The 24,026-nt window shown below is 40.3% G+C and overlaps 1 protein-coding gene across 1 annotated transcript in view; it reads right to left on the reverse strand.

Moving 5' to 3' along the window:
* pcsk7 (proprotein convertase subtilisin/kexin type 7) overlaps positions 1–22,462 on the reverse strand; it is a 39,540-nt gene extending 17,078 nt beyond the window's left edge. Inside the window, exon 1 of the mRNA XM_028808507.2 lies at positions 22,321–22,462. The gene's annotated coding sequence lies outside the window, so the exon portion shown is untranslated. The remainder of the gene's footprint in view (positions 1–22,320) is intronic.
* Positions 22,463–24,026: the final 1,564 nt, after the last annotated feature.

Consider the following 24,026-nt stretch of genomic DNA (forward strand, 5'->3'; position numbering starts at 1 on the left):
CTGTGGGCACCAAGTTTGCATAAATGTGCCAAGTCACAGAAACACCTCCTAGGGGCACATCTCTAATAAAGCACAGGTGTGGCCACTATGGAAAGTTCCTGGGGAGAGGTATTTCAGAACAAAACTTAAAATATGGTTTCCCCTTGTCCTAATGGAGAATCTATGCAAAATCTGGCAGAGATCAAAGGTGTGGACTCGCATACTGGACAAACACATTCAGTGTTCCATCATTCGATGTTTGGAACAACCTACCAGCCGAGTTCCTTCAAAAACTGTGTGCAAGTGTACCTAGAAGAACTGATGCGGTTTTGAAGGCAAAGGGTGGTCACACCAAATATGGATTTGATTTAGAGTTCTCTTTTGTTCATTCACTGCATTTTGTTGATTGATGAAAATAAATGATTAACACTTCCATTTTTGAAAGCATTCTTTGTTTACAGCATTTTTTCACACCTGCCTAAAACTTTTGCACAATACTGTATTTATAGATATACAGTGGTGTGAAAAACTATTTGCCCCCTTCCTGATTTCTTATTCTTTTGCATGTTTGTCACACAAAATGTTTCTGATCATCAAACACATTTAACCATTAGTCAAATATAACACAAGTAAACACAAAATGCAGTTTGTATATGGTGGTTTTTATTATTTAGGGAGAAAAAAAAATCCAAACCTACATGGCCCTGTGTGAAAAAGTAATTGCCCCCTGAACCTAATAACTGGTTGGGCCACCCTTAGCAGCAATAACTGCAATCAAGCGTTTGCGATAACTTGCAATGAGTCTTTTACAGCGCTCTGGAGGAATTTTGGCCCACTCATCTTTGCAAAATTGTTGTAATTCAGCTTTATTTGAGGGTTTTCTAGCATGAACCGCCTTTTTAAGGTCATGCCATTGCATCTCAATTGGATTCAGGTCAGGACTTTGACTAGGCCACTCCAAAGTCTTCATTTTGTTTTTCTTCAGCCATTCAGAGGTGGATTTGCTGGTGTGTTTTGGGTCATTGTCCTGTTGCAGCACCCAAGATCGCTTCAGCTTGAGTTGACGAACAGATGGCCGGACATTCTCCTTCAGGATTTTTTGGTAGACAGTAGAATTCATGGTTCCATCTAGCACAGCAAGCCTTCCAGGTCCTGAAGCAGCAAAACAACCCCAGACCATCACACTACCACCACCATTTTTTACTGTTGGTATGATGTTCTTTTTCTGAAAATCTGTGTTCCTTTTACGCCAGATGTAACGGGACATTTGCCTTCCAAAAAGTTCAACTTTTGACTCATCAGTCCACAAGGTATTTTCCCAAAAGTCTTGGCAATCATTGAGATGTTTCTTAGCAAAATTGAGACGAGCCCTAATGTTCTTTTTGCTTAACAGTGGTTTGCGTCTTGGAAATCTGCCATGCAGGCCGTTTCTGCCCAGTCTCTTTCTTATGGTGGAGTCGTGAACACTGACCTTAATTGAGGCAAGTGAGGCCTGCAGTTCTTTAGACGTTGTCCTGGGGTCTTTTGTGACCTCTCGGATGAGTCGTCTCTGCGCTCTTGGGGTAATTTTGGTCGGCCGGCCACTCCTGGGAAGGTTCACCACTGTTCCATGTTTTTGCCATTTGTGGATAATGGCTCTCACTGTGGTTCGCTGGAGTCCCAAAGCTTTAGAAATGGCTTTATAACCTTTACCAGACTGATAGATCTCAATTACTTCTGTTCTCATTTGTTCCTGAATTTCTTTGGATCTTGGCATGATGTCTAGCTTTTGAGGTGCTTTTGGTCTACTTCTCTGTGTCAGGCAGCTCCTATTTAAGTGATTTCTTGATTGAAACAGGTGTGGCAGTAATCAGGCCTGGGGGTGGCTACGGAAATTGAACTCAGGTGTGATACACCACAGTTAGGTTATTTTTTAACAAGGGGGCAATTACTTTTTCACACAAGGCCATGTAGGTTTGGATTTTTTTTCTCCCTAAATAATAAAAACCATCATTTAAAAACTGCATTTTGTGTTTACTTGTGTTATATTTGACTAATGGTTAAATGTGTTTGATGATCAGAAACATTTTGTGTGACAAACATGCAAAAGAATAAGAAATCAGGAAGGGGGCAAATAGTTTTTCACACCACTGTATATAGATATAGATATATATCTAGGGGGCTCTGTCCCCTGCTCGCTTCGCTTGCCAACTCTTGGACGGGCACTATGTGCCAGCCACTTCGTGTCTCTGCCACTCGCGTATGTGTAAGCGGATGTACAATTTAAACAGATTGTTATTTTTATGTCTCGTCTCGCGGGACATGAAAAAATCTCTTTAAAAAGTCTTGTCTCATCATAGGATTGTTTTATATAATGGAGAGATTATTATGATGATGATGATGCTGGTAGTGGATCACTACGGGTTGTGCTTGGCCTACCTCTCAAGTGCTCTGATGCTTAATTCACACGGGGGGTCAACTAGTGGATCACAAAGACACTTGAATGGGAAAGTGAGGTTTGTGACACCATAAAGATTGAGAAACACAACAGTAGTGGACAAGGAGACAGTGTCCAAATATTTCCTGTAGCCAGCTAACAGTCTTACTGTCCTTCATTCAGGATTTGTTTTTCCCCGCTCTTCCTTGCAGCACTCTTCTAGATCAGACGTACGTCGACTGTTTTACGTACACTGCCTCTTTAAGATTTACCCACAGATTTTCAGTAATATTCAAAACCTGTGAAGGCCATTTTAATACTTTAATCTTCTGTTTTTTGACCTTGTTCATGGTTTATTTCTGAAGTAAGTTTTAGGTCGCTCCGTTATTGTACTATTTATCCTCACTTCAGCTTCAGTTTCTTTACCGTCTGTGGAATGTTAGTGTCTAGAATTTACTGATTCTTACTCTTTCATCTACCTGCAAAATCTTGGCAGTGCCATGGGCTTCCACACAACCCTAAAGCATAGAAGGTCCACCCTGCTACTTAACACTTGTCAAAACTACCTTCCATGATTGTAGCCTAAACGTTCAATGCTTGTTTCATCAAACCACAGGTTCCATCAAGCCTGTGTGCGGCCTATTGACATGTTACATTAGCACTTCACACGTTGGAGTGTTGTTGATGAGCTGGCAGGTTACATTTCCTTCCACACAGATGATGTATGTCCAAAAAGTGCTGCATGGAGGATGGATGCACCACGGTGTCTGTGCCAGCTAAACCTCTCTGCAGCTTCTTAGCAGCGACACGGAGGTTCTGTTTTGTCAACATGCGCGGTCCATGAGCAACCCAGCTGAGGTTTTTCATGCCCTTCCAGATCTTGTCTTTACTTCAACAGCTCTCCTTTAACTTTCATTTCTTAATGACATCTCACATACTGGATATTGCAACCAGGAAGCTTTTAGGTATCTTTTCATAGCCTTCTGCTACTTTTGTAAGAGTCAATTATCATTATTCTCAGTTCCTCGTGAGCTTCTTAGAAGAGCCACTGACTGCCAAGTGTGTTAGCTGTGATCAAAGTGTCACAGAATTTACTAAGCTTTGGATTGGTCTTCACCGCACTTGAATTACAGCCTAACAAATCCATTCAGTTCTGAAAGCTAACGAAAAAAACCACTAATGAATCAGCTAAAACAGTGGCCAAGCTCTCACATGTACCACATTTTGGGTTTAATTTCTTCCAAGATAATATTTTATGTTTCATGTTGCGTTAGAGGCATTCATTGCGTAATATGATTTTCTTCTGTTTGGCTTTGAAATTAACACACAAATACTTTTTAAATGTACACTTTTACTGTAACACTTCAGTAAAAACAATTCTTTGAATTAAATTTTCGTCAATATCGCATGAATTTTGATTCCGTGTTTGGACTAACATCGTGACAACGCAACGTATAACTGCTCGTTGTTGGAATTTTGTTTCTTTCTCTCTATTAATTAAATGACTTTTTCAAATGTTTGGCTCTGAGATTTGTAAATTGTCTTTGCAAAAGCTATTCTAATGGGAAACTGTAAATGTTTTAATACGAATGGTATATCAAGATCTCCTTTGGTGTCTAATGTTATCCGCGGAAGATGAACTACATTACCTTTCTTGGATACATCCTTCTTTCTACAGTAATTCATGCGGTGGAAGAACGGATGGTGTTAACAGTTGTAGATATTCTTCATGATATTGTAAGTTGATGTTTTCATCTTCCGCATCATCACCACCGACTGTTTCAGCATAGTCTATTGATACACATTTAACCAATTTGCCGTGGAACCGATCAACATTTTTGGTGTTAATTCGTTTGACTTCATCATTTCTCTGTGCTAGGATTGCCCGTGTACTCATTTTTTCTGTTGACAATCCATTCCATCCATCCATCCATTTTCCAACCCGCTGAATCCGAACACAGGGTCATGGGGGTCTGCTGGAGCCAATCCCTGTTGACAATCCTTTGTGATGAAATTCTTCAATAAGATTTGGACATATGTCTTCTTTAATTGGGAACTTAAAGTGAGGAAAATGTTCAAATTTATAAGATCTGAGAGAACAGGAAATGTGTCTGACAAAAGCATTCACATGGATGAGAGGTGAGAGGACCGACTATGGTTGAGAGGAGGGCGTAACTTGAAAAAAATCTCATGGCCAAAGTCTCATCTCGCGGGACTTGAAAAAAATCTAAAAAGCCTTGTCTCGTCGCAGGATTTTTTAATATACAGTCGACCCTTGATATACGACCGGCCTGACATGTGAACAACTTGGTTTACGACCAAAATTTTTGTTCTGAATTACGACCAACATCTTGCGTTACGACCCGATTGCGGTCACGTGTATCCGCTTGTGCGATTGTAAACAAACAGCCGAGAGCATTTGTAAGCGTCAGTCGGAGCCAAGATACATGTGCTTGTGGACGTAATTTCGGTCAGTGCAGTGATTTATATAATTTATTTCGATAATTGCTAAGGAAGGAAGAGAAGGTAACGAAGGTAAAGAAAGCGATCACAACCGAAATGAAGAAGGAAATTGTGTGGAAATATGAGAGTGGCGTTTGTGTGACCGATCTCGCTAATATGTACAGCATGTCGAAATCCACCACCTCGACAATTTTACAAACAAAAGATTTGTATAAGGAAACTCCTTCCAAACAATAACCACCTTCCATTTCATTCTCCTCCTCCTTCCTTCCTGCAAGCCAAAGATATCAACTTAAATGGTGAGTACAGTATGAAATTGTTGCATCTGGTAGGCTAGGCACTTTTTATAACTTTTTGGATAGTACATTAGAAAAATTATTGGTGTTTTTGGTAAATTATGCACATTATAACAACCCTTTTTTATTAAAAAAAGTTAAGTGTTGCTGTGGGAGGTTCGGAACACATTAAGGGCATTTCCATTATTTCTTATGGGAAAAATAGTCTTGACTTACAACCAGCCCTCACGAACGAATTGAGTTCGTAAGTCAAGGGTCCACTTGACTTACCACTCTTCCACACAACAGTGCCTGTGCCTGTGTGTGGGTCCGGCCACCCTTCGAGCATCTTACTGGGTGAAATTTTTGGCAGTAATCTAGCAGTGGATGAGACTACGGTGCTTGTGGAAAGAGCGATTGATTCTGTGTCCCAAAAATGCAGATGTTGGTGCAATGAATGAGGAGGTGCTGAACATGCTGAACGGTGATGCTGTAAAATTCAATCACACAATCCACCCTCCAAAATAAAACTAGAAAACAATGCGGAACTGAAAAATAAATGGTAGCCATCATTGCCTGCAATAAGGATTTCTAGTCTTCTGCAGATTACCAATAAAACATGATGTCGCTGTATCATTACATTAGCACACTACTAGATAAGTTGTGCTGAGAAATGTGGGATTTTATCCATCTACTTTAAGCTGTAAGAACTGATTTGATTGATGATGATAGGAAAGGAAATACGGACAATTGTCCTATCAAGTCTCTGCATTCACACGATCCATGAGGTTTGCCTCCACATCGGCTGCATCTTAAAGTAGGCTGTACGTTAATGTTGTTGAGAAATGTCAACACGAGGTGCTGTGTAATGGGGACATGCTACTCAGTACTCAGTCCCCATGGTGATTATGGGATTGCTGGAGGGTTAGTTTGTTCTCATACCAAAGACAGACTCAGCCCCAGCAAATCCAGAGTTGCCTTTCGTATTTTGCCGCTGGCTGTTCTCTGTCAGATTGGTGTTTGCCAAGTCTCAGGGCCAGACACTGCCTAAGAAAGGAGTGTATCTGCCTGAATTGGTGTTTATAAATGTGATGCTCTCAAGAGCGAAGAGAAGGCAGCACGTGAGGTTAGTTTTTGGTGGCAGAGAAGCCAATGATGGCGAAAGGTTAATGAGAAACGTATGCTGAAGGCGTTAGAAGTGTAAGTGTTATAGTGCAAGCTGTTTGGGATCAGTGCATGGTCACAGCCATACAGGAGCCTAAACAAATGGAACAATGGATGGAATTGGCTTTTTTATTTTAATCGTTTTATTTCAATACAGCTTTAAATGTTTTTTAAACACAAAATCTGTTTTTTAACCCTCACTTATAGTTATATTGACAAAATAGTTAATCACAATCTACACAGCACTGCTTTAGATTTCAAAGCAACAATATGCTCTTTGTTTAAAAAAACAATTTTGTAGTGACTTCTTTATATTTACATACTATTTTTCTTCTAAGTCTGTCTGTTTCTTCAGAATTCATCAGTGATGGGTAAAATAGCTAGTATTATAATAAATTATAAAAAAAAAAAAAAAACAGTATTCATCTATACAGTGATCCCCCCGCTATATCGCAGTTCAGCTATCACACCCCTGCTATATCGCGGAAAAATTCAAGAAGTACATCCTACCTGTAGTGTACTTTGCAGCCAATTCATAACAAAGCATACGGTTTTCAGCAGTCACTAGGGTAGACAAAAAGAGTTTTGCGTTACAGTACCCAGATGATTTCTTGCAAGGCACGTTATTGCTGAAAGAGGAGACTCAACCAATCAGAGTGGGATTTTCATTCTCTTGGGCTCTGATTGGCTGCTGGTAATGTGGTGTCATCTCACAAGAACAGCAAGCGTGGGTCCCCGACGCATCTCAGTTCTCTGCGTATCATGTACCTTGCTTGTGGTCCGATTGTTGTAAGCAAACTTTTTGTGAACTTTTCGTTTTGTTTTAAGCCCTACGATGGCTCCCAAGCATCCTGTATCTTCTAAGATGGGAAGGAAAGCGTTATGTGGACGTCGTTCATCATTACGGCTTGAATGAATCGATGCTACGCTACATTATTATTATTATTATGTTACTCATATCCTTAGCCCGACATCCACATATCATATGTGTTTACAACGTGTATTTTAATAAGTTTACATGTGTTTAAAGTGTGTGGGATGGGTATTTTAAGGCTTAAACTATAAAAAAAAATTTATTTATACGGTCTTTCTATATCGCAGATTTTCACCTATCACTGATGGATCTGGAAAGTAACTTCAGCGATAGGCGGGGGATCACTGTATATAAAAGCCAGATACGACAGACTCGCTCATCACGAAATCTCCCGAACCATGAGGACTTGAACTTGAAATTTGGAATGTAGGTTACCCTCGGCCCATAGGTGCTCGCTAAGAAACGGTTTTAAAAATTTCGTGGTCCAAGCGCGTTCTGTCTGTCTGTCTGTTTGTCCGTTTTCACGAGAAAATTACTTAACGGATTTAGATCTGGTTGTTTTCTATAATTTGCTTGAACTTTCTGGTTGATTTTGCGACTTCTCTCATCGCACTAAATACCATAGTTCGCTTGCGGTACCGATGTATTTATGCAAATCCAACAGAGTGGCTATGGGCCGAGAGCAGGGCCTTCCTCATTCACTCTCCAGCCTCTGTTCGAGTTAGTGTCACTGCCACGTGTTGCAGTGCACCTTGCCTCCACTTAGCTAGCGATACTTGTTTGTTCAACAAACATTATCATCTACAGATTGTTATAGAGTAACATTTAATGTTTTTGAGAGAGAGGTCAGAGCTCCATGTGTTTTAAAGAGTAGCTGCTGATTGCCAGAGAGATCACAGCTATGTGCTTTTCTCCCCACGCGGGGAACGCTTTCCCGTCAGAGCTGAACAGGGTCAGATATAGTGCCAACGTCTATTGATTTTTAAAGTTTGTCCTGTTTCATTACTATGTGGGCGAAGCCACAGGGTACAGTAAGTTGAAAATATAAACTGGAAAACATATTCAGCAAAATAAGGATATTTAGGCCTGGGCCAGTATTTGGAAAAAAGCTGGAGATGCTGCTGGAAGAGGAGTTGGTGAGGCCAGCAGGGGGCACCTAGCCTGTGATCTGAATGTGAATCCCAATGCCCCAGTGCACACATGGTGCTGTCCTTCGGGTGAGACATAAAACCGAGGTCCTGACTCTCTGTGGTCATTAAAGATCCTTGCGAATAGAGTAGAGTTTATCTCGATGCCCTGGCTAAATTGGCCACCATGGCCTAGTCCAGGGGTGGGAAAAGCAGTTCCTGGAGGGCCGCAGTGGCTGCAGGTTTTTCATCCAACCCAATTGCTTAATAAGAAGTACTTATTGCTCAGGAAACACTTCTGCTTCATTTTAGTTGTCTCGCTCGTTAAGATTTGGAACCCTTATTGCTTACTTTAGTCTTAAACAGCTGGATTCTTGGTTTTTAAATTGCCCCTTATCGCTCTATATATAAAATCCAACATCTGTCTGTCTGTCTGCTTTTCACGAGAGAACTACTTAACAGAATCAGATTGGGTTTTTTTCTAGAATTTGCTTGAACATTCCAGTTGATTTTGCTACTTCTCTTATCACGCTATTTATCATAGTTTGCTTGCGATATGATTTATTTGCATGAATTCGACAGACAGGCAGTGGGCCAAAGGGAGGGGTAACCCTCCTCACTCATGCACCAGCCTCGGGGCGTGTACCTTATCACCACTTAGCTAGTGAATGAGAGAACTACTTAATGGATTAAGATTGGGTTATTTTTCTATAATTTGCTTGAACGTTCCGGTTGATTTTGCAACTTTTCTCATCGCTCTAAGAATTATAGTTCACTTGCAGGAACAATATATTCGGGCTAACCTGAGACAGCAGCTGCAGACTAAGGGGAGGGGGAAGCGCGAGTCAGGAGTGGAGAGTCGCTCTACTTCTCGCCATGTTTTGGAGCGGACCTTGCCTCCGCTTAGCTAACGATACCTGTTTGTTTATTGATTTTTTTTTTTTAATTTTATTTATAATTTTATTGTAGAGAAAAGCCAAGCAAAATGACACCTTTTATTGGACTTTTCTCTACATTCATAATGGCTAACACAGTACAACACCCTAGTACTACAGATATAATTTTATTGTAATAATTCATACAAATCAAATCAATTTTTTTTTTTTTTTTTTTTTTACAAATAATAGGATTGAAAAAAAAATAACAAAGAAAACAAGTCGACCCCCAGCCCAGAGAGAGAGAGATTGTGGCCAACATTGATTTTTAAAGTGTGTCCTGTTTCACTACTACATGGGCAGAGACGCGGGGGACAGTTAGTTAGCAGTAAGATGCAAATTGCAAAAGAAACCAGCAGTTCTCCATTTAGCTTAATAATAATAATACATTTTATTTATATAGCACCTTTCCCATGCTCAAGGTGCTTCATGAACTATACATACAATAAAAAGAAAGTGAACAACTGCAAAAAGTTTAGGTTTAATGCGAATTTTAACAAAAGGTGTTGATGGCAGGGAAGTGCGGAAGCAACATGGGTGCGTCAGCGTCCCCTCCCATTGTTTCCATTTACACCCGTGTGTATTTATCATGCACTATTTGGTTTAATTAAATACTTGGAAGGAAAGTGAAGAGAAAAAAGTAAAGGACTGAGAATTACTCATCCATTTTAGATTACAAATCATTTGAATGATATCCTTAGAAAAGACAAAAAAATAGAGGATATGAGAATGACCTGACATGCCAGAGTTAAAGCACTAACAATCTGTGAAATTAAATTATTGGCAAGGATTAATTAATTAAGCAACAGGATTGGAACAAAAACCTGCCACCACTGCGGTCCATTCTGGCCCCCTTATCATCTCCTGTCTTTAATTGGCTATTTCACTCATCCCTTCACCATCTAATAGCTAATGTGTGGTCAGAGTACTGGCACAATAATGGTTGCCATTACATCATACTGATGAGTACCCCTTTTGGTGAGGACTGAAGTGGTTCCCCATCGTCTTTGCAAAGTACTTTGAATAGATGTAAATGTAATTAATTATTATTAGAATTTAAAAACAAATACACAACACATAGTAAAAGGAATAAGGAAAAGGAACTTAAGCCTGGGATGAAGCACTGGCTGTTCCATGACACATGTATGCCAAAAACCGGAAAATCAAGTTATTAGGCATGTCTGAATTTCTGATGCTACAGAAATGGAGACTCATTCTTGTCACCGTGCAGACTACAGTTGAGAAATGGGGTACAGAGATCTGCTAAGGCAGGAGGTCTCTCAAATAGGACTACGGAAATCTATAGCTCCTTCTTTCTGAGTAATGACTGGCACCTCTGTGGATCCTCTCACAAGTCTTCTTGTGTGGGTAGTACTAGGGTGTTGTACCGTGTTAGCCATTATGAATGTAGAGAAAAGCCAAGCAAAATGACACCTTTTATTGGCTAACTAGAAAGATTACAATATGCAAGCTTTCGAGGCAACTCAGGCCCCTTCTTCAGGCAAGATGTAATCTTGTGTGGGTAGAGAGTTTTGAGGGCCAACCTGTTCTAGGTGGCGCCTGTGTGATTTAAGGGGGCTTCTACATTCTGATAACTGAACCGACAGCAACCTCTTCTTGCATTTTATTTTATCTGTACTCGGTGGAGTTACTAGGGTGTCATCATGGCATGGGAATTTTTATATGCAAGGAGGATGACTAAATGCTAAAATAAGATAAAAAAAAAGGTTGTTATTGATTTTTGACTGGCTAGGCAGACAACACCAACCTGAACCACAACCCTGCTGTAACTACTCTGGAATTCGTTTTCAGTATTCATTTTCACAACTATCCTTTAGATTCAGCACCTAAATAATGATGTCATAACTGTGGAGTTTTTATCTAAAAAACATGGCCGTTCATTTAATGATTAACTGACCTGATGGGGCCCGACCCTAAGGCAACTGTGCCTTTGTTAGGCAACCATTTGTCACCTGTGTAAACTTACAGCTTCCACAACACAGGAACTGGATACTTACGCAAACAGCATCTCTCCTGGTAAAGACTTTCCCAATCCAAATCCAAACCAACGGTACATTAAAAAATCATTTTGTGTTTCAATAGTTGAATAAAAAATAGCACAGAGAAGAAAATATCAGTGATGGAGTTATTATTTACTAAGATTAGAGAATTGCAAGGTACTGAATGTATATATTTTATTTACCTCCATTGGCATGCAATACTGGTAATCTGTCACACCTGATCAAAAATGCTTAAGGGGGTCCAATGCCCATGCAACCCTCTTCTCTCTTCTAACCCTTTGCCTCTGTGCCGGTAACCGTAAAGAAATCAAGAAACTCACGACGAAAGAGCAAACTACGGCAAGAAGTAACAACAGCGTCACAGAGATAGATGGATAGATAAGGCACTATATAATAAATATACCACTACATAACAGATAGATATGTAAGGCACTATATACATTAATTCTCTTATTTATATAGTGCTCATCTCGCTACTCAAATCGTTTTAGTGAGTGAGAAGTCACTTCAACCTCAACTAATGTGTAGTGTACACCTGGATGATGCGACAGCAGCCATTTCTGCACCAGTACACTCACCACACATTAGCTCTTCAGTGGTGAAGTTGTGAGAGTGAGAGCCAATTAGAGACAGGGGATGATTAGGAGGAAGGCTACTTAGCTTGGACATTGGGCTACTCCCTACTCATTACGACGGATGTCCAGGGATCTTTTATAACCACAGAGAGTCAAGACCACAGGTTTATATCTAATCTACTAAAGAATGGCGCCATGCTTTCAGCCGTTCAGGGGCAACTGGGCGACAAACAACTCGGCAAAAAGATAACTGGGTGACAGACAACTCAGTGACATCCTTTACCAGTTAGGTTCAAAGAGATTTTTTAATGATATTTAAATGACAACATAGGGCGCCGGAAAATCCACAGAATCATCTGCTTTATGAGAGTCCCAATACGTTGAGAGTAAAGATATTCCTTAAGCCGTACTCGCAGGTCACCTTTTGTATTCTAAATAACGTTCTCATACGATTACAATCAATGCAATTTATACAAAGGATTAGCAATTTTGGTTGCAGAAGATAATGTAAGATAGAGTTTGTTCCATCTGCAGAATAAAGTTCGTTTGTCAATTATATAAATTTATTTTCAACACTTTAAATCACATTGTCATTTAAATATCATTAAAAAAATCTCTTTGAACCTAACTGGTAAAGGATGTCACTGAGTTGTATTTCACCGAGTTGCCACCGAACCGCTTTCAGCACTGTGTCCCCATCACTGCACTGGGATCCACATTCAGACCACAGAGTAAGTGCCTCCTACCAGCCTGACCAACACCTCTATCAGCAGTAACCCAAGCTTTTCCCTGGATGGTCTCATGTATTCTTTACTGGATTATTTCCTGAACTGTATGTATGGGGTGCCAGATTCTGTAATCACTGTACTTTATTAATCACTAGACACTTTATCCATGTATTGCATGTATTATATTACTGGTGATTTGTAATATATCACTATTTTTAATATTGTATAGTTTTTATTTATCTTCTCTGTTTCATCTTATATATTTATTAGGCGGTTAGTTATTTAATCTATATGCACTTGTTTCATTTTGCTGTGATCTGCTGAAACACCCAAATTTCCCATCAGAGATTAATAAAGTGTTTTCTTATCTTCTCTTATCCAAGTACTGGCCAGACCCAAACATGCTTAGCTTCAGGTGGATGACCTCATGTAAGATGAGAGACAGCAGACCCAACAATGCACATGAGCTGAAGGCCGTGATCAATGCATCCTGGGCTCCCATAACACCTCAGCAGTGCTACAGGCTGATCACCTCCATGCCACGCCGCATTGATGCAGTAATTTATGCAAAAGGAGCCCCGACTGAGTATTGAGTGCATATATGGACATACTTTTCAGTAGGCCAACATTTCTGTATTAAAAATAATTTTTTATTGGTTTTATGTAATATTCTAATTTTCTGAGGTGCTGAATTTTGAGTTTTAATTACCTGTAAGCCATAATCAGCAAAATGAAAAGAAATAAACGCTTGAAATATATCACTCTGAGTGTAATGAATCTATCTATATATGAGTTTCATTTTTTGAATTGAATTACTGAAATGAATTCACTTTTCAATGATATACTAATTAATTGAGATGCACCTGTATATTACAATAGTTAGACAGCTTAGACATATACTGTACAGTACATACTAATATATATATATTTATTTATATAATACGCTACCATGGCTGGCTGTTTGTCTGTCCAGGATTTTAAATCACCTTTAGCTCGCAAACCGTTTGACAGATTGACCTAAAATTTGGTACACATATACTACATGACGTCTACTATCCGCTTTCAGGGTGATGATTGACCTGCAAGGTTATTCCTCTTTTTACTTTATTGTAGAATCAACTCTCAGCAGCGGCTAGCCATGTGGTGTATGTTTATGGGTGCCGTTCTCATTCCCTACTACCTTCGCCGTCACTTCCTCTACCTCTTCAAATCTTAAGTCTTCTCTCTGCCTGAAAAATGATTTAAGTGCCAGCTTAAGTGAAAAATGAAAGAAAACGTACTAAATAATTGCAACACAAACACCGACTTAATCAGTTTTAAACGCAAAAAGATGCCGAAGAAAGAAGAGAAGAAGCGGGCTGTTAGGGTGGAGAAACGAAGAGCTGCTCAGGAAGCAGCAAGGGCATCAACCTCGGAGCAAACGAATCCTAAATGTACAAAGAAAGATGATGAAAACAAGGACTGCTCAAGTCAAGTGTATTCACGGCACGTTATCGTGCAGTGCGCCATTACTGGTGTATATATAATAGGTAATTTCCCCAACGTTCCAGGGAATAGAGCTGTGTGAGAACGCCTTCTCTGTTCCTCCCTCTGCAGATCAGAAGACTGAAGGATTTTCCACCATCAACATCACTTCCATGGTCTATGCGCCTGGACGAGCCTCTTCCTGCTGGAAGTCCACATAACTGGAAGCAGCACCATTTTTTGATCAGTCAGAAGCAGACTCCTGTCTGAAAAGACATTTTCATTAACGTTGTTTACTGTGTTTTGTTTTCATTCTTAAAACCAATGATATGGAGTTTGCCCACGGGTGCCCCAACACTGTCTCTGCTTGTTATCTTGTAAATAAACGTCTACACATAGAAGTGTGTGTGTCTGTCTGGCCCAGAAGTGAGAGGTGGAGTCAGGGTAAGGGCTGCGCCTCCGAGGAAACAGAAAACTCACATAGCCGCTAATAACACAAGCGAGGCGAGCACATCTGCAAAACGAAACCTCGGAAGAAAGGCAAAGTCGCTTAGCCTCTAACATCAGTAAAACGGTATCCCTTTTATTTTTCCTCCCACCGCAAATGCACAAGCAAGAGATGAGAGATGCCCAGAGTAGTTCCTTTCTATTACCTGACATCTCTACATTTCAGTTTATTTTCTGACAATTTCAACAGTTCCTAGGACCCTGGGCTTTTTACAGCATGGGCTTACATAGCTAGTTACTATAGAAATATATTTACACACACACAGCAACATTTGCACACTAAGGCCAGTGGGGCACAGCCCTATCAGATGTCACAGAAGTTATAAACTTCCCTAAGTAATTTCCTTACAGCACCCCTCAACTTTGTCTTCAAAAACCTTTTTTTCTTCCAGTTTTCTATCATATGTCAGAATGTAATTACTTCTCTAGAAAAATGTGCTCCTTATAGCCTGTGAAACACTTTGGGCAGGGTGCTGCTTGCCTGTTTTCTGGCTGACCAATTGGATCTGCAGTGTTCCCTATACCAGTGGTCCCAGTTTAGTGACAGGGCTCGTATTAAACTGGAGTCGTTTGTTTGCACTTCCAATTCGAGTTTTTCTTAGTTGAGATGCACACACCAACAAATGGAGAGAAAAGTCAAGTACTATTTCATTTGTACACATATGGAAACATTTTGGGATGACACCACTACACTATTCATGTAAAAAATACCAGTGTATATTATGTATACAGTGATCCCCTGCTATATCACTGTTCAGCTATTGCGCCCCCGCTACATCACGGATTTTTCTGTGGAACATATCTAATTTTCTATCGTGGAAATCCAGCTATATCACGGAAATCTGCGGTTTTAAAGTGATCGTTTTTTTATGGGTTTTTGACAACTTTTTACGTTGAAATAAGCATTTTTCTATGCTAAACTATTAATAACAACAATGTATTAAAGTAATTTTAACATATATATACCTGTACTGTATATAAATAAAAATGGAGTAATAATTCAATAAGTACATCCTACCTGTAGTGTACTTTGCAGCCAATTCATAACAAAGCATACGGTTTTCAGTAGTCACTACGGTAGACAAAGAGTTTCGCGTTACAGTACCCAGATGATTTCTTGTAAGGCCCGTTATTGGCTGAAAGAGGAGAAGACTCAACCAATCAGAGTGGGACTTTCATTCTCTTGGGCTCCGATTGGCTGCTGCTATTGTGGTGTAATCTCGCAAGAACAGCAAGCGTGGGTCCCCGACACATCTCAGTTCTCTGTGTATCGTCTACCTTGCTTGTGTGGTCCAATTGTTGTAAGTAAACTTTTTATGAACTTTTCATTTTGTTTTATGCCCTACGATTGCTCCCAAGTGTCCTGCATCTTCTAAGATGGGAAGGAAAGCATTACGGCTTGAATGAATCGATGGTACGCTACATTATTATTATTAAATTATTATTATTATTATTATGTTACTCATATCCTTAGCCTACGTGTGCTAGACAAAAGTTCATTAGAACAATACTATAATTTATAATAACTAATGTATACGTAACATTTAAGCAATATGCTAGTAAATCATAAAACATACTGCTACGTACAGGAATACGTAGACAATCGCAATTCATAACGAAATGTACATACGCTTTTCATTTGTCACTACGTATGCTAGACAAGAGTTTGTTAGAACAATACGTATGTTATAGTTATAAATTATAATAACTGTAAATATTGACTAAAATGCAGTAAAAAGTCAATATGTATATAAAATAATGAATATTTAAGCAATACAATAAATCATTAAATATACGTACATTGTACACTACGGTAGACAAAGAGTTTTGCATTACAGTACCCAGATGATTATTTACAAGGCCCATTATTGACTGAAAGAGGAGACTTAACCAATCAGAGCGGGCTTTTCATTCTCTTGGGCTCTGATTGGTTGCTGCTAATGTGGTGTAATCTTGCAAGAACAACGAGAGTGGGTCCCCGACACATCTCAGTTCTCTGCGTATCACGTGACTTGCTTGTGGTCCGATTGTTGTGAGCAAACTTTTTGTGAATTTTTCATTTTGTTTTAAGCCCTACGATGGCATCCAAGTGTCCTTCATCTTCTAAGCCTTCTGGTAGTAGTGAGCCTAAACCAGGGGGGGGGTTTGGGGGTAAACGTTAACATTAATCAAAGTTATTGTCTGTTTGTATACCTGCATTGTTATCACTCTTTAATTTAATATTTTCTTTATCAGTATGCTGCTGCTGCTGGAGTGTGTGAATTTCCCCTTGGGAAAGTATAAAGTATCTATCTATCTACCTATCTATCTAAATCAGTCCTTATGGCTTTCAGGCTTCATGTGAAAGAATTTAACCTAAATGATAAAATTAAACCTCTGGCAGTTTACTTTTTACCTTTTCACCATTTTAGGTCATTCACTGCATTTCAACTGATTAAATCTGAAGACAAAAATGGAAAATCAAAGTCTTCTAAAACTTTTGACTGGCAGTGCACCTAGTCCAGTTATAACAATAATTCAATAAATATGAAAATATACCTCATACCAGATTAAACTACGAGCTGCACTTGCAACAAGCAATAAAACTGTTCACATCAAAACAGGGGAGTAAGAAGAGGAAATCTGAAGAGATCAGTGCCACTGCCATCAAGATCCTTGAGGAACCAAATCAAGAAGAAGCAGGTGCTTAGAGACACATCACACTGGGCATCTGAAGTTACAGCAACAACAACATGTATTTATATAGCACATTTTCATACAAATAATGTAGCTCAAAGTGCTTGAAACAGCACTTACAGCACAGACATGTTGTAAATGCTCAAACACGACTAATGCACTTATGGGACACGGGAAGCATCTCCTGGCAGCATTGGGTGCAAAACAGCAGCCAACACTGGGCACACACTCGTGCACACCAACACACCCAAAAAGCCAATTAACTGCCAAGTAACCTAGAAAATATCCGTCCATCCATTATCCAACCCAATATATCCTAACACAGGGTCACAGGGGTCTGCTGGAGCCAATCCCAGCCAACACAGGGCACAAGGCAAGAACAAACCCCGGGCAGGGCGCCAGCCCACTGCAGGACACACAAACACACACACACACACACTCGGGACAATTTAGGATCGCCAATGCGCCTAACCTGCATGTCTTTGGACTGTGGGTGGAAACTGGAGCACCCGGAGGAAATCCACGCAGACACGGGGAGAACATGCAAACTCCACGTACGGAGGACCTGGGAAGTGAACCCGGGTCTCCTTACTGCGAGGCAGCAGCGCTACCACTGCGCCACCATGCCGCCCCAACCTAGAAAATATGCCTTTGGAATATAGGAGCCACAGAGACACAGAAAGAACATACAGATTCTTCACTGAAAGTGACCAGGAGCCGGACTAAAATCCAAAATTCTGAGTATGAGAGGCAGCCATGCTGAACACTGAACCGTGGTGCTCTAAGTAGAGGACGTGAGTGTTAATTAGCCCCTGGAAATGACATCAATATCCACTCATTACAAGCAATGCAAATTTTACCAGTTCAGATCCCACTATATAATGCTGACTGGATCTGAAAAACGATAATAAAGCAGTGATTTGGTGAAAGGCCATACTGCGCTTTGCCAACTTCTTCTAAATGCAGGGAGAAGTCAACAAGGAATGAGATCAAGAAGAGAGGCGGCTGACTGCTCGGATTGCTTCAGGGAGATGCTGCAATCACAAGGACATGCCAAAGTGATGCAGATACAGTGGAGACACCAGAAACCAACATCACAACAAGATCAGAATTTGACTCATCCCAGAGAGCTGGCCATAGGGCCAAACTGAACAACTGGGAGAGAAGAGCCTCCACAGAGCCAATTTCTCCCCTCTAGCTTTTTGATATAAATATACCTTATCTGAGGCCTAAAGCTGCCCAATCCTTGCAGCTTCTTTAGTAAATAATATTAACTCTTTTTGTTCCTTTTGAGCCAGGGCTGAATATTTTTCCAAAAAACTCAAGTTTTCTAAAAAGCAATGGTTTCATACATAAATCAGCATAAAACATTCATTTATGACAAATGTCACCTGTTTTATGTTCCATGAGCCGACGCAGTGTGTAAATTCACATCCTTATTCCAAACCTGTTTGTCCCATCACTTATAAGCTGAAAGGCACTTTCCATGGAAAGAAAAAAAACAGCTTGAAGAACTTGAGTGGCTGGTAATCAGGAAGTGTCTGCCAGTACGGCGTGTCGTTCCATGAATTCCAGTAGTCAGCTAGCCTCCCACGGATCTACGTTGGTGTACTCTTTGTTATCACTGGTGCATTAGCTTCACGAGTGTGGTCAGCACTGTAATCTGCTGGGTGCCAGTCAGATGATGCAATTACTTGTCTTTCATTTTCGATTTCCAGATCGTTTGCATCAAAATCACAGTTCGATAAGTCCGAGTCCGATTCAACAATAATACACAAAAAAATAAATGATATATATGCAGAGTATTTGGCTTTGCGCATTCGCTTCGCTCTTTTGGCCGATGTTTTTTAGGAATTTGTTAGTTTTCGCATACCCCTTGGGGTCAGAGCGCAGGGTCAGCCATTGTACAGCGCCCCTGAAGCAATTACAGGTTAAGGGTCTTGCTCAAGGGCCCAGAGTAGGGTCTCTTTTGGCAGTGACATGGATTTGAACCGGTAACCTTCGGGATACCAGTGCAGATCCTTAGCCTCAGAGCCACCACTCCGCCCTAAATGTTGCTGCCATTCTAGACGTTGTTTACTCTATGCTACTCACACACACGCAGGGATCTGACGCCAAGTCTAACAGTCCTCCAAACAAAGAGGGTCTACCTATAACGTAATGGTGAGATTTACGGCAACGCTTACAGCTTTCATCGCTCTCTGTCCCTGAATGTTGACTTTAGTCGACATCCGCCCTCAACCCCATGCGGGCAACAAAAATCGACATCCGCCCTAAAAGAGTTAGAAGTGCCACAATGGCATTGCTACAGCCATTAAACCCGAACTTGAGCAGGTTAGTGTGCTGATGATTCAGGATGGCACTGATAAAATGCTTTGTATATCTTGCATGTTGTGTTCTTTCAATCAACACAGCGAATATAGGAGTCTAACTACAAACAGAGGAGTCCGAGGCGGTGGTATCAAACATTGAGGAGTTGTAATCAGATTTGATGGTGGTGTTGTACTGATTCCACAGCCCTGGAGCTAAACACACTCAAAACTGTGGATATGAGGGTGGACTTCAGCAGAGCCCCCTGTCCATACCGGACAATAATGTGCCAGTTGTGGAAGTCTTCACATTTCCAGGATCTATAATAACCTAGGACTTGACATGGAAGACTAACAAAAATTCCACCATAAGAAAGGTTCTTCCGAATATGATTGTGGATTAAGAGCCATGGAGTCAGTCGGAAGCAATCATCGGGTTACTGGAGCCGGAGTTGGTAAAGATGCACAGACTGACTAAATGCAAATTTGTAATTAAATGTGTTAAAATGTCCGATCCGTATATTAGAACAATGTAGACAAGAACAGGCCATTCAGCCCAACCAAACTCGCTAGTCCTAAAATAATGATGAAGTCAAGCAAAATGACACCTTTTATTGTCTAAGTCAGGGGTGAGCAAAGTCATTCCTGGAGGGCCGTAGTGGCAGCAGGTTTTTGTTCCAACCCAATTGCTTGCTTGCTTAGATAGATAGATATGAAAGGCACTATATAACAGATAGATAGATAGATAGATAGATAGATAGATAGATAGATAGATAGATAGATAGATAGATAGATAGATAGATAGATAGATAGATAGATAGATAGATAGATAGATAGATAGATAGATACTTTATTAATCCCAAGGAGAAATTCACAATAAGAAGCCCTTATTGCTCAAGTGACACTTCTGTTTCATTTTTGTTGTGTCACTCATTAGGATTTTGAACGTTTATTGCTTATTTTTGTCGTAAACAGCTGTATTCTCAATTTTCTCAATTCTCTTCTTAGCAATAAGATTCAAATGACAAAATAAACCAGCAGTCCTCAATTTAGCTTGTTTCCATTTACACCTGTGTGTACTTATCATGCACTATTTGATTTAATTAAATTAATAATTAAGCAACTGGGTTGGAACAAAAACCTGCAACCACTGCGGCCCTCCACGACTGACTTTGCCCACCCCTGATCTAACTGAACAAGTTATATAATATGCAAGTTTTCGAGGCAGCTAAGCCATCCCTTGCCATATGAAAGAGCCTCAGTTGCATGAAAAGACTGCATATTGTAATCAGTTCAGTTAGCCAATAAAAGGTATCATTCTGCTTGACTTCTCATTACATCCGTAATGGCTAACACGATACAACACCCTACTACAATTTGTTTACACTAATTAAATTAAAATATTTTTTCTTCTAGCCTTTACATAAAATACAGCCTCTTTTTTAAATTTTCTAAGTTTAGCTAATACTTAAAACTACTCAATGTTTGTACCTGCATTAATAAATAATGCAAAAAAACCACAACAGCATCACTACAGAATTTAAACCCAAACTTTTAACAGTTTAGAGTGCAAATAAAGCAGCCTGGTGGTTCATGTTGGCAACAATGCAACGCCTTGTATCTTGAATGTTGTATGATTTCAATCAACACAGTGAATATTGGAGTCTAATTACAGATAGGAGTCCGAGTTGGTGGTTCCATACATTGATAAGTCCGAGTCAAAGGATTTGTGTATCGGCTCCACAGCTGAGGGAGTTCACTCTAACACAGGAGCTGCTGATTCAGTTCTACACAGCAACACGGAGTTTGTTCTCAGCTCATTCATTACTGGGTGGCTTGGATCAGGGCCGTCTTAACAGTATCATAGGCCCCAAGTAGTGTGCTGGGGCCCATTGTGATAGCAAACCAGAAACATACACAGGCATCAAAAACCTTGTGGGCCCCTATGCTGCTGGGGTCCCTGGCCAGTGCCCATACGTTAAGACGGCCCTGGCTTGCATCAGCCATTAAACATGTCAAGAACAGACTACGAATAGCCAGGTCTTTTCACCTTACAGAATAGTTGGCCGACAAAATCATCACCAACTCCTTATAACCAGGCAACCTTTTTTGAACTGCCAGGCATTATACATCAAATTACGCCAAAACAAGTAAATATAAGAGCAGTTTCTTTTCACTCACAAATGGCAATATTATTACACATAGCTAATACTAAATTCAGTACTTCTTGCACTTTGTATGCATATGTATACATTCTTTACTTGCATTTATTTACTAATCAATTGTGTAAAAATATCTGTCATGTAACTATATTTGGACAGCCATCAAAAAACGGAGTCAAATACTTGTATGCAAGCATACTTGGCCAATTAATGTGCTATGCCAGGACCAAACTGATATGAGAGTTAATGGCAATATTACCGGATGTCGTATTGTGTCAATCCGGGTGATACGAACAGAAAGAAATTGAAGGCATCGAAAACGATCAAAAAGAAAAAAACTGAATCGTCCAAATAAACAGGAACCCAACAAACAGGTGCGGATTTAGCAGTCTAATCCGACTTCTTCGAATCAAACTTTTTTTTTTTTTTAAAGAAACAAGCGTACACATTAGTTCAGAAAGGACAGTCTTCTCAGAGTTGTTAAGCTATGACAGCCCAAGTAGCTCAAACAAGACCAAAAAGCAATGAAAGAGAGATAGAGAGTTAACAAAATCAGATTAATTAAACCAATGTATAAGGACATAGAAGGCCCCCGAGTTTTGACATGACCCAACTTCCGTATACATTCAGGTTTCACACACGGGCTGACAAGGGACAGTAGCGCCAAACAAAACATTTATATTGTGTTACATTGCTATATCCTACCGAACTGTAGGCTCCTTCGGCGATACATCCCCATCGCGGGGGGGTTCTGTGCACAATAAAGGCTAAAACGAGTCTCAAATCGCCCGTCCGAAGAAGTCTCCTCATGTAATGATTCTGACAGCAAGCGAAGCTCTTCCGTGAACATCACTTCCGGCGACGTATGACGCAGTTGGGGAAAAAAAATCGTATGTGGGCATGATCAAAGCGGGATTTACCAATCACATAATCGAGGAGGCGAGGTTAAAATTTTATATGACACATTGATTGGTTTTTCTGCTGTCGATCTAAAAATAGGCAACAAACAAGACTAAAGAACGTGTGAAAGTTGGCATTCCTGCACCCACTGTTCCTTCCTCGCCGCACCTGCTGGCAAATCTCCCGACGTTTGAGCCGCTCGCTGTGTTAGGTGATTGCACTTCGTGTTACGTGCAAATTGGGTTAATTTGTAGCAGCGAAATAACTTAGTATGCTGTTCAGGCCTCTTCACTTTCTGCACACTTTATTGAGTTGCAGGCTTAATTTTAAATGCATAAGTGTGCCGTTTTTGTTCAGGCCTCTTCACTTTCTGCACACTTTATTGAGTTGCAGACTTAATTTTAAATGCGTAAGTGTGCCGTTTTTGCCCGTCAAACTAAACAATACTCAATAAGCCAAAACGACAAAGTGAAAACATGTTTTCAGAAAGGTGTGCAAATTATTAAAAAAAATCAAAAACCGAAATATCTCATTCACGTTAAGTTTCCATCCAATTTCTGAACCTGCTTTCTCCAGATTGTAGTTACAGGGACTTGCTGAAACAGATATGACCAGTCACTCGGACCAGGCCAGTCTGAGACACTAATCCACCAAACAGTGTAGGCAAATGTAACTCCTTTGTCTCTCTCTTTTCTTTTAACATCTACAAGCATGTCTGGTACTCACATCCCATGACAATTAAACCCAAAGCTGTTTACCTCAGACCCCATACACTACAGTACAGTATATGTAAACTCTGAACCATCCATTCATCCATTTTCTACACCCATTTTTCTACAGCAATTCTCTAATAGGAACAAGACAGGCATACCTTTTTAGATTTAGTGCCTTTCTTTGACTGATGTCACCCCTCCGCACTTCACAGGTATTTTGCATTTGTATGCACTTGACTGATGTTTGAGTCCTAGCAGGTAGAAGAACGTCTGAACTAGTTTACTATTTTAGATATTTTTCTTCCATGAACGCCATCCCTGTGCACTTTACAGTACATTACATTTGTTTGTATACTCCCAACTGAGGTGGAGTGGATTTGCACTGGCAATCGGAAGATTGCTGGTTTGAATCACGTAAAATGCCAGAAGTGACTCTGCTCCGCTGGTTCCATGAGCAAGGCCCTTAACCTGCAATTGCTTCATCCTGGGTATGACGTTAATCTGCATCCAGCCCTTTAAGCAGGTCCTCCATTGTACAGGGAACACTTGGGGGTTGGTGGCAGGATTGACATTCCAGCCTTCTTCTTCTTCTTTTGGCTGCTTCTCTTAGGGGTTGCCACAGCAGACCATCTGTTTCCATATCTTCCTGTCCTCTCCATCTTGCTCTGTCACACCCATCACCTGCATGTCTTCTCTCACCAAATCCATAAACCTTCTCTTAGGCCTTCCTCTTTTCCTCTTGCCTGGCAGCTCCATCCTCATCATCCTTTTCTCAATACACTCAGCATCTCTCCTCTG

Source organism: Erpetoichthys calabaricus, chromosome 9, assembly GCF_900747795.2.
Source record: "Erpetoichthys calabaricus chromosome 9, fErpCal1.3, whole genome shotgun sequence".
In the NCBI taxonomy this organism is placed as follows: Eukaryota; Metazoa; Chordata; class Cladistia; order Polypteriformes; family Polypteridae; genus Erpetoichthys; species Erpetoichthys calabaricus.